Source organism: Octodon degus, unplaced genomic scaffold (assembly GCF_000260255.1).
Source record: "Octodon degus isolate 3935 unplaced genomic scaffold, OctDeg1.0 scaffold00042, whole genome shotgun sequence".
Taxonomy (NCBI): domain Eukaryota; kingdom Metazoa; phylum Chordata; class Mammalia; order Rodentia; family Octodontidae; genus Octodon; species Octodon degus.
Genome location: NW_004524618.1, coordinates 7,561,393 through 7,571,831, shown reverse-complemented (window position 1 = coordinate 7,571,831; position 10,439 = coordinate 7,561,393).

Sequence of the window (10,439 nt, the reverse complement as noted above, 5' to 3'; positions counted from 1 at the left end):
TGATCAAGAGCATAGGTCTGCATATTTGATATCATACATGACATCTTTTATTTTTTTGTTTGGAATAATGGCATAGAGTAGAAGACATTCGGTGAATTTGGAGCTCATTATTCAGGTATTTGTGGCAGGAACCCACCTGCTCTACGAACCAAGTGTCTCATTCTAGCTTAGTCTAGGCTAATTAGCATGTGAAGAACACTGGAACTTGTGACACAGATTTTCACAGTTTGAGACACATGTGTGCTCCAAGGATTCAGCAAGATGGAGTCTGATTCCAGAAATATTGCGGGGCAATCCTCTTGGACTGAGCAGGTCACGCCGCTAAGTGGATCTGCAGGCAGACGCAGGCGGCAGACACAGCTTGAACAGGTTGATAGGTTGATAACATCGGCCTGCACAGAAGAGAGAGAGATACAGCCGAGGCAGCCGAGACAGCTAGGCTAGGATCACCGAGCATGTAGAAAAAGCTATGGTGGGCTGATGCTGGGGAGGAAGAGGGTTGGAGTCCCTGTGTTGCCTCGGTTTAAGGCTGGTCAGTAAATGTAGGAGGCAAGTGTTGCTTCCTTGTGATTTTGAGCCTTTATCGGGAAATCTGGTAGTACTGGAAGACCTTAGTTGGAGCCAAACCAAGGCAAACAGATATTCAGTAAGACTCACATGCATTTAGTTGAGACTCCAGAAAAGACAAATGAGAATAATGCCAAGAGGAAGAGAAAGGCTTAAAACTAAGAATTAAATTGGAGAAAAGGAAAAGTCTATCAATGACAACAGTGTCTACAGATAATTAAATTCTTACATAAATTTAGATAAACTTTAAATAAATGTTAAGTTCTTTGGAAGACAGTGTATTTCAGATTCCCTATAACACCTCACACACAATGAGCAAACCACAGTTAAAAATCACTAAACATGAAATGGAACAAGAATACATGGACCTTCCTCAAGGAAAAAAAAAAAATAGCAGTTTGCTAAAGAAAGAATCCAAGATGAATCTTATTATAGTAGAATACAAGGATTTCAAGCATCTGTTGCCTTAGTTTCAAGGTCTTACGGAAAAGGTAATAGTAACATGTAGATTAATAGAGAATCTGGGGGGAGAAAGTCTAGTATTTTTATTCTAGAAATAAAAACAAACCAAAATTTCTAAAGCTAGGGGGAAAAACCCAATAATAATTGACACGAGACTGCAATAGACACAGTGAATTAGAACAAAAGCAAATGTGCAGAAATTATCCAATCTGAAGAACACAGAGGAAATATGATTTTAAAAGAAAATAAATACAGACATAGTAAACTATGCTTCAACATTAACCAATATAATATAAACAAAACTGGAGCCCTATGAAGTTGGAAAAAAAAATAGATCAGAAAAATTTTGTGAATAAAATAAGCAAGAATCCTGAAATTTGATGAAAAACATCAAACTACATACCTCAAATACCTATCCAAATTTCTTTTTAAAAAGTCACTGTGCTGCATGAATATAATTCAGAATACATCTATTATGCAATTATACTTAAGAGTACTTTGAATTATTATTATTATTATTATTATTATTATTATTTTTACAGAACCAGAGTTTGAACTCAGGCCCTTGCACTTGCTAGGCAAGCGCATATTCTACTGAGCAATTTCCCTGGCCTTGAATTAAAAATTTAAGTATTAGAAAATAGATTTCCAAATTTTTAATATTTAGAATGACTTAAAAGTAAAAAATAATTTTGAATAAAATTTTATACAGGTTTATTATCAGATGAATATTAAAGATAAAGAAAAACATCTTAGAGAAAATAGACAACATAGGAAATTTGAACATTATAAATGATAGTGTACTTTCTTTTTTTTTGAAAATTTTATTGATAAACAGATAGCAATAAGACAGTTTCAAATCAAATCGGAAGTACAGTTTCAACAAATAACACACTGCATATATTCTTCTTAGTGGTTAATTGCTGTACAAGATGCGGACTTGAGATCCTATTTACAAACACCATTAGAACAAATTATTCTATTCATTAAGAGAATGCAACTATATATCTATCCTAATCACCATGAATACACAGATACAAAATGGACATTCATCTGTATACCCTATTTTTTCTAAGTTCCGTTATTGAATATTATAGGTGCGTAAACTCAGCAAAACATTCCAAAAGGGTCCAGCAGACCATAATAGCATTGGGTCCTCTGTTTAACTGGCAATGTCAGAAATTATTGACCCGAGTCCCCCACAACTCAACATAACAGCATGGCTTTACTTCCTATATTTCGTCTTCATAATTTTCTACTGGATGGTTAAGACCAAGGTAAAGCAGGACCTATGCAACAAGAGTTGTAGCTTTTTGGTCTGAGAAGGTCAGTGAAATCCCGTCAGGATTTATCCTGAGATCCATAGCCTAAATCGTTTGATAGTGTACTTTCAATAAGAAAAAAAAAGCATATGTTTAAAAGAGTTCTATCAAATAATACAAATGTTATTAAATGAAATAAATCAATATGATTCACTGTGGTAATGAAATAAAATTAAAAAATATTTTTTAAAACACATGTGTCAAAAACCAAAATGAATTTATGACAGGACAAAGTAAATACTAACAGTAAGATGTGTGTTGAAGTTCATGTAGTGACATAGTAAGCCCAGAAATTCATAGGTATCCAGATTATTTGCACTTTAAAAATTTTACATAATAAATTGTTGGATGACACACAAGATAGTTAAGATAGTTATACAGTTGGTTTTTCTTTGATTATTAAAAAGAAAAGCTTGTGCTATTATTGTTTGTTTAGTATTTCATGCCTATATCATGTACTCTAAGTGACTAGTAAATAAATGAAATAAAAATATAGAATGTTTTAATTATTGTTATTTTCCTATTATCTTGTTTTATAACCTTCATTTAGGTTTTTATTTTTTTTGAAATAATAAAAAATCATTTTATGAAAATCACTAGAAACATTATCTTTTTAGAATTATTTCAAACTAAATTTAAACAAATTGGATTACTGAGTTCAAAAGCACCAAACACAAATAAGATTTTTCAAGCTGATAGAATTTTCCACAGAGATATTAGAAAAATTTTTATTAGGGCCTGTCTACCCGGACATGATTTCTCCATGGTGTCAGAAACTAAATCCTTAAGGAGTAATAACTGATTTGCAAAAGGACTAACACATAACAGGTAGGGAGCAAAACTGGAAAAAACCCTGCTGGTCAGGGCTGGCAAGATAGCTGAGCTGTCTGAAGTGCTTGCTTAGGCAAGCTTAGGCAGGCAGAGGGGACTGTGATTTGATCCCTGGCACCACATACCATGCCAGCCCTGCTCTCTGGCTGGGATGAGCTTAAAAAAAAAAAATTAAAAAAATACTGGTCTCAGATTTTTCTATGAATTAGAAATTAAGAGATAAAATTGCCTTCCTGTTTAAAAGTTGTTGTTGATTACTTTTCAATTTTATAGTATTTCTTGATGAATTCATAGACTTGGGAGCAAAATATCAAAAGAAATGGAGGGTTTTTTTTTTCTCGCTGATTTAGATGTACCGTCTTGACTACTTTTCTCATCACTGAAGCACAATGGTTGATATCTATGCTGCCAAGGAGGAAGGGTGTATTTTGACTCATAGTTTGTAGAGTTTCAGTCCATAATCCAGAGGATCCAAGGCCAGAAGTATGGCCCAGGGAGTGGGCAGTGGAGGCAGGACCTGCCAGCACCATCCCGGCGACCCCTCTCCTAAACCGAGATTTCCTCCCAAATGGCATTTACCTATCAACCAAGCAGTGCACTAACCTACTCACGAGTGTCGCACCGCTACGGTCCACTAACTTCCCCAAAGCCTTTCTTAACAGTGTGTAAGCTGGGCACAGTGGTGCAATGCCAGCCCTGGGGAACTGAGGCAGGACGATCTCTGTGAGTTTGCAGCCACCCTGGGCTACATAAGCTCAAAGCCAGCCTGGACTGAACAGTGAAACCTCTCTCTCTCAAAAAAAAAGAAAGAAAGAAAGAAAGAAAGAAAGAAAGAAAGAAAGAAAGAAAGAAAGAAAGAAAGAAAGAAAGAAAGAAGTGCATGAGGTTTGGGGGAAACATTTAGATATAAATCATTGTGTACTTCATTGTATTTTAATAAAATAAATACAAGAATATAGCAGTAAAAATGAAATATAACAACACAAATCAAATACAACATTCTAAGATTCATAAAACTTACATTTATTGACTACTAAAACTCAATGAGTTAAGTGTTTTCATGAATTATACTGAAATATAACTAAAATGATAGTATGATTTTACTATAGGAATTGAGGAAAGTAGTGCTGGAGAAGTGGTGCACTTCCTTAATAGACACTTAGCAGCTTATAGAACTAGAGTTCTTTGGTTTTTGTTTTTTGTTTTTTTATTTTTATTTTTTAGAGAAGGGTCTGTAGGGTGTTCAGCGTCTCACTACTAGATCAGACTCATAGTGATCCACCTGTTTACAGCCCCCTAGAGCTGGGATTACAGGCATGCACCAAAATGCCCAGGCTCAATTGCCATCTCAGGGTGCCCCAGGAGCGGGGCCAGCACAGCAGGCCTGGGGATTGAACCACTGGCCCCTGCACCTGCTTTCAGGCACTTTAATCCACTGAGCTTTTAGGCCAGCCCAGAATTAGTGTTTAAAATGAAATTGGGATGCCAAAATATTTAATTTAACCACTGAATACTTTACCTAGATCATCACTTGGGAATTTTTTTTTAATGTATTGACTGCTCTGAATGTATCTTCAGCAGGTGTCATTTCAACCACTTGATTCTTGCATTGAATAAATTTGATAAAATTATCATTTTCATGCTTCCTGTTTTATTATCTTCTGAAAGCAATGAAAAATATTCAATTTTTGGTCATCCTGCATTTAAATAATTGGACTAGTATGTGACATCATTGTATTTAATATATCCCTTGTGCCGTAAAATAGGATTGGCAAGTGAAAAATGTTCCAGAATTTTTAAAAACACATTTTATCATGTGGGTTGACCTTTCCTTTGTTTGGTCTACACACAAAGAATGGTGCTGAGCAGCATAGCCTATTTCCTTTCAAGGATCCAGCTGAAGTTAACAGCAAAACCCCCCATTTTCAGCAAAGCATCAATCTGGGATCCTAAGGGTAGGAAAATATTGCCCAAAGTCAGTAAATATCTCCAAATCCTGGCAAATGTTTGAGTGTTTGTGTTTCCCATGGTCAATGAGGTCCAGGCATCAAGGCTGTGACTCGGATAAATAGTACAGATGGGTGCTCAGCACGTTTCACTGGTGTGCTGCTGTGAACCAAGACTTGGAACAAATAATCTGTAGCTCTCCATGTAGAGCATCTTCCTCTCTCCCTTAATTATTATGGGGTTTGTGACATCGCTGCTCTGAGACACATTATCTAGCAGAGTACTGGCTACTCAGGAAAATGGATTTTCTTCCATTGTTTCATTGCTCTACTTCCCCTAGAAGGCTTCTGCAACTCATTCATTATATTTGAAGAAATTTTATCAGATTTTAGGGCATAGACCAACAAAATAGATTATTGGCTAATGAAAGTTAGGTTTTACACTTATTATTTATCAGGAGGAGATAAGTGTATTGTGTATCTTAACTATGTGTTATCTGGATCTTGTGCCTACACTATCTGATATTTTAAGAACTAGTTAATTACTAGATTACAAAACTGTACTGTTATTACTTAGAAATTAAATACTTATAAATGCAAATTGAATTTCCTTTCAGGTCCTTTGGAAGGAGTTTATGTAATTATAATCTCTTTAAGGTTTTACACTATTTCCCTTCAATGAGTGTTTTGTCAACATACTTCAAGGGAAATACAAAAAGCTGATATAATTGTCTTATTTTCATTGAGTGATCTGTGGTTTTCAAAGGTGTTACGATTTCAGATATCACGTTCTTCCTCTCCCATGAAGGAAGAACCCAGATTTTATGTCCGTTACTCAAAAACTCTTTCATTATATATCATCTTTCATTTAACTTTTGAAGATTACTTTTTAATAATGGACTTGTCAATAAAAATATAAAATAAAAATAATGGACTTGTCTCCTGGGAAGAAGACGTGCGAAGGAGTAGCACACTGCCAGCCCCTGAGGCTGGGCCCAAACTACCAGCTTCCAGCTGGCTCTGTTTGTTGGCTCACCTCTGCACAGAGAGCCAGAGGTGACAGCCAAACCATGGACCAGATGAAGGATGACATTGATACTTTGGTGGAAATTTCCCATTCTGGACAGATGTGTTACTCTGCTTCAGCGGCCGCATGAAGCAGATTTCAAAAGGGTAAGGTTGAGGTTCAGAAGTGCTGAAATTCCTTGAGAAGCTCCCTCTCAGGCCTGCAATGCTCTGAGATCTGCATGCTACAGTTGGTGGCTGGGTTTGTTAAGAGGGGCCTAGATCTGAAGGTGGTGGCATCGAGTCCAGTGATCTGCTCTGGCCAACTCACCACTGTCTATACCCAGTAGAGACCAGTAGTTCTCATTAAGTGTAGGTCAGTATCTGGGTTGTCCAAGTGCTTAAACTAAAATCAGTTTTCTCTGTTTTGGTTAAGGGTGGCTCATGACTATTTCTTATGGTCAGTCAGTATCCAGTTTATGTTTGATACTATTTTTGTTGTTGCTGTTCACTTTATCACTAGAGCCAAAGTGACATAGTTGTTGTTGTCAATTGATTTAATTTGTCAATATCTAGGATATATATATATATATATATATATATATATATATATATATATTTTCATAAATGATAATGCAGCCCATTTACAAAGAACCAAGTTTTGGGTCAAATATTCTGCAACCACCTCTCCCCAGAAAAACAGAAGTAACTGGATTATGGGACAGAACAAAAAGTAAACATTTAGCTACATGTGGAAGACATCTCTCCCAAGAAACTACCTATCATAATCAACATGCACTTCCAAGCGTGGAAAACTAACAAAGCAAAAACAGAAACATGAGAAGACAAGACAACAAGACCCCTCCCCAAACATCCAACTACCCCAAACCTAATTCAGGGACATTAGGGGGAAGAAATCAAAAGCCACCTGTGGAAAGATCAGAGATGATACCAATGTAAGTAACAAAACAAGTAAATATGATGCCTGATAAATTCAAAGAAGATATAACCAAACAGATAATGAGACTAATGTAACAAATGATATGCAAATCTACAGAAGACTCTAACAAAAAATTTGAAGAGTTAAACAAAGAAATGAAAATTATGATTACTCTGCATAGAAAAGAATAGGAGTCCATAAAATAGTTGCAACTAGATATCCAGGAAAATAAACCTATGACTAAATTTATTGGGAGCAGAAGAAGCCAAGCACCAAGAAGGCTGATTGCCAGGATGACAGTTAGTGGCCAGTTGATGAGAGACAGCTTAGAACCAGTAAGGTAAGATCAACAGCAAGTCCAATGAAGGCTAGATTATCCAAAAAGGGCTAATCTAAGAGAACAGCAAATGGAAGGCAGGTCAGGGAAGGAAGGGAATGGGATGAGAAAAGGAAAATTGATAAGGAAACGTGAAGAAAACAGAGCTTTTGCAAATGGGAAAGGACCAAGAGTTGGAAGGAGCTGGGGAAGTACTGAAGGAGTAGAGGATAGAAGTACAAAGAATTAAGATGTGTTGCATGTGTGATCATCTCCCCACAATAAATGTAATAATTCTGTGTTGTAAATATGATAGTGAAAAATAAATAGAAAAATTTTGAGAAAAGAAGGCAAGAGCAAATCTGCCCTGAAATATTACTAGATGAGTACTCTGGGATAGGTTGGTTGAGGTTCTCCATCATTTGGCGATGGCTTCAGTTTCTCTTTCATTTCATGGGCTAGTGGCTTGGCCCCAGGGCTTGGAGAAGTGGAGTCTTCAAGAGGTGGCCCCCACCTAGAAAGGTGGCTACCTGGGGTCACCGCCCCGAGGATTAAGGGTTAATATTGATCTCAAGTAGAGAATTTCTTCTTGTGAGAATGGGCTGTTTTAAATTAAGGACAGTTATCTCAATCCTTTCCTTTCTTGTTTGTCACTCTGTGATTTCTGTCATAAGCACTCCCGTGTTTGTGATGCATCTGTCATACACCCTGGCCAGAGCTGTGAAAATGCTGCTGCAGCAGTCTTGAGGCTTCTAGAACTGTGAGCTAAATTCATCCCTTTCCTCCTATATAGCCTTCAACATGTAATTTAAAAAACAATACCAAACAGTTTAATAATAAGTTATTATTTTCCCAATTATCACTGTGGTGTCTCCTTAAAAGTCATAATAGCTGAGTGAATCTATGGTGTGTTAAGTTCTTATATTAGTGCCTCAGATTAAGCACATCTTTCAGCATGTAGGTCAGTGTCTTGCTTGGCTCATGGGAATTAGTAAATTTAACCCAGAAGAGGTCTTATGAATTTTACCCCAAGGTGTCACCTTTGCAATGCAAAATTTTGGAAATCAATTCATATATAACAAGGCTAAATGTACCTTGACTTCAGTGATTCCAAGTTGTCCACACAGAAAGTACAAATACAAATGCAAACAAACACACACACACACACACACACACACACACACACAAAACAAAAGACCAGATGATGTCAATCCTTCCAACACTACACAAGCTTGACTTCCCAGACATAATTGGGGTAGAGTTTGACTATCATCATTCAAAGTAAGTTTTTCGTAAATTTTAGCAATTTTTCTTTTGTTTTGTATTTAAGGCTTTAATGCACTTGGACTCAGTTTTTGATAATGTAGTGAGTTTATTGTTTCCTCTGTGTTGTTTGTGATGGCTTTTTTCATGTGGCTAGGCTCTATTCCCCAATAATTCAATCAATATCTAGTCTTGGAGGTGTTATGATACAAGTTTTCAGATTTTCTTCCATGATTTTCATTGGTTTCCTGTAAATAGTATTTCTTATTTTTTCTAATACTTTACTTGATATTTTTATCACTTTAGTTGTTACATATCTATGTAAAAGACTAATTTATTTGTATCACTCCTTCTACGGATTCTCAATATTTATTGAGTTAAATTGCTTTCATTATTTTTAGAAAATTCTCACCTATCAATTATACAAGCATTTATCCTATCATAAATTTTTTTCTCTTTTTGTTTGGGGATTGCAATTGAATATATATAACTTCGTTTTATTTTTTTAGCTGAATAATACTCCAGCTACATTTATTTTAGGAATATATGGATACAAATGATGCATGCATGGTCATCACACCACTTTACTGTGGCACTCGGGTGATGGATAGTAGACCAAATGGAAAAGTTCTTACTTTGAAGATATTAATAGAATAGAAGTAGTATAAATTACTTATAAACAGTAAGAAATATTATAAGCAATAATACAATCTAAAGTTTTGTGTGCTTGATCTAGAAAAAAAAAAACTAAGGAAGAATGTAAGAAAACATTTTATGGCATAGAAAGTTACCCCCATATCACCAAGTGCCAGAGGTTGCATTAAGACTTTGTGCTATAAAATTTCTTAAATTTTGAGGGCAAGGAAGACAGCTCGGCTGTCTAAGCACCCGCATGACATGTGCTATGATTCCCAGGACTGTATGCCATGCTGGCCCCGGAACGTGGTGTCATACGCTTGTAATCCCAACATGAGGGAGGCTGAGACTGACACAGGAGGATTACTATGAGTCTGAGCTGTGCAGTGAGACCCTGTACCAAATAAATTAATAGATTTTTTAAAAACTTAAGTTTTGAAAACATACTATATTCTCCAATGACTTTAGTCAGACATATACACATGTATTCATGATTATTTATTCCATTTATTTAAGAAACTATACTATAGAAAAAGGTTGTATTAATTTGAACTCCATAGATACAAAGATATCTGAGAAGCAATATCTTATTCTTTAATAACTCAGTATTAAGAAAAGTTCAGTGACATGAAAGTTAGTGCATGAAAGGTGATAATTAATCATTCTTATGCCCAACCTTCTTTCCTTGTGATTTTCAATGGTCTTTAGAAAGAAGATAATAAATATCTAATAGATTAAAAAATGGACTATACAACATTTGCTGTTTAAGCTGCTTTCTTGTCAATGGTTTATGACTATGGTGATTAATTGCATTTATTTTATTATAGTTAATATTTAATTGCCAACACATTTATTCATTATTTTTAATGCCCTAACATTTAGTTATCTAATGTTTTGTGGGATTTGTGGCTTTTCAAGCTTTTACACTACATATTTTAAATATTTTTATATGTTTGCAAGTTCCATATGTGAAATAAATTCCTATATATACAATAGTTAATATGTGTTTTAAATATACATCAAAAATTATATCTTTGAATCTTATGGACGAATGCTTATTTATCCTTACCATTGTTGGAAATAACTTCTACTAATTATACACAAAGACATTTTTAAGTTTTAGAGAATGTGGTAGATTGTCAATTGGTGGT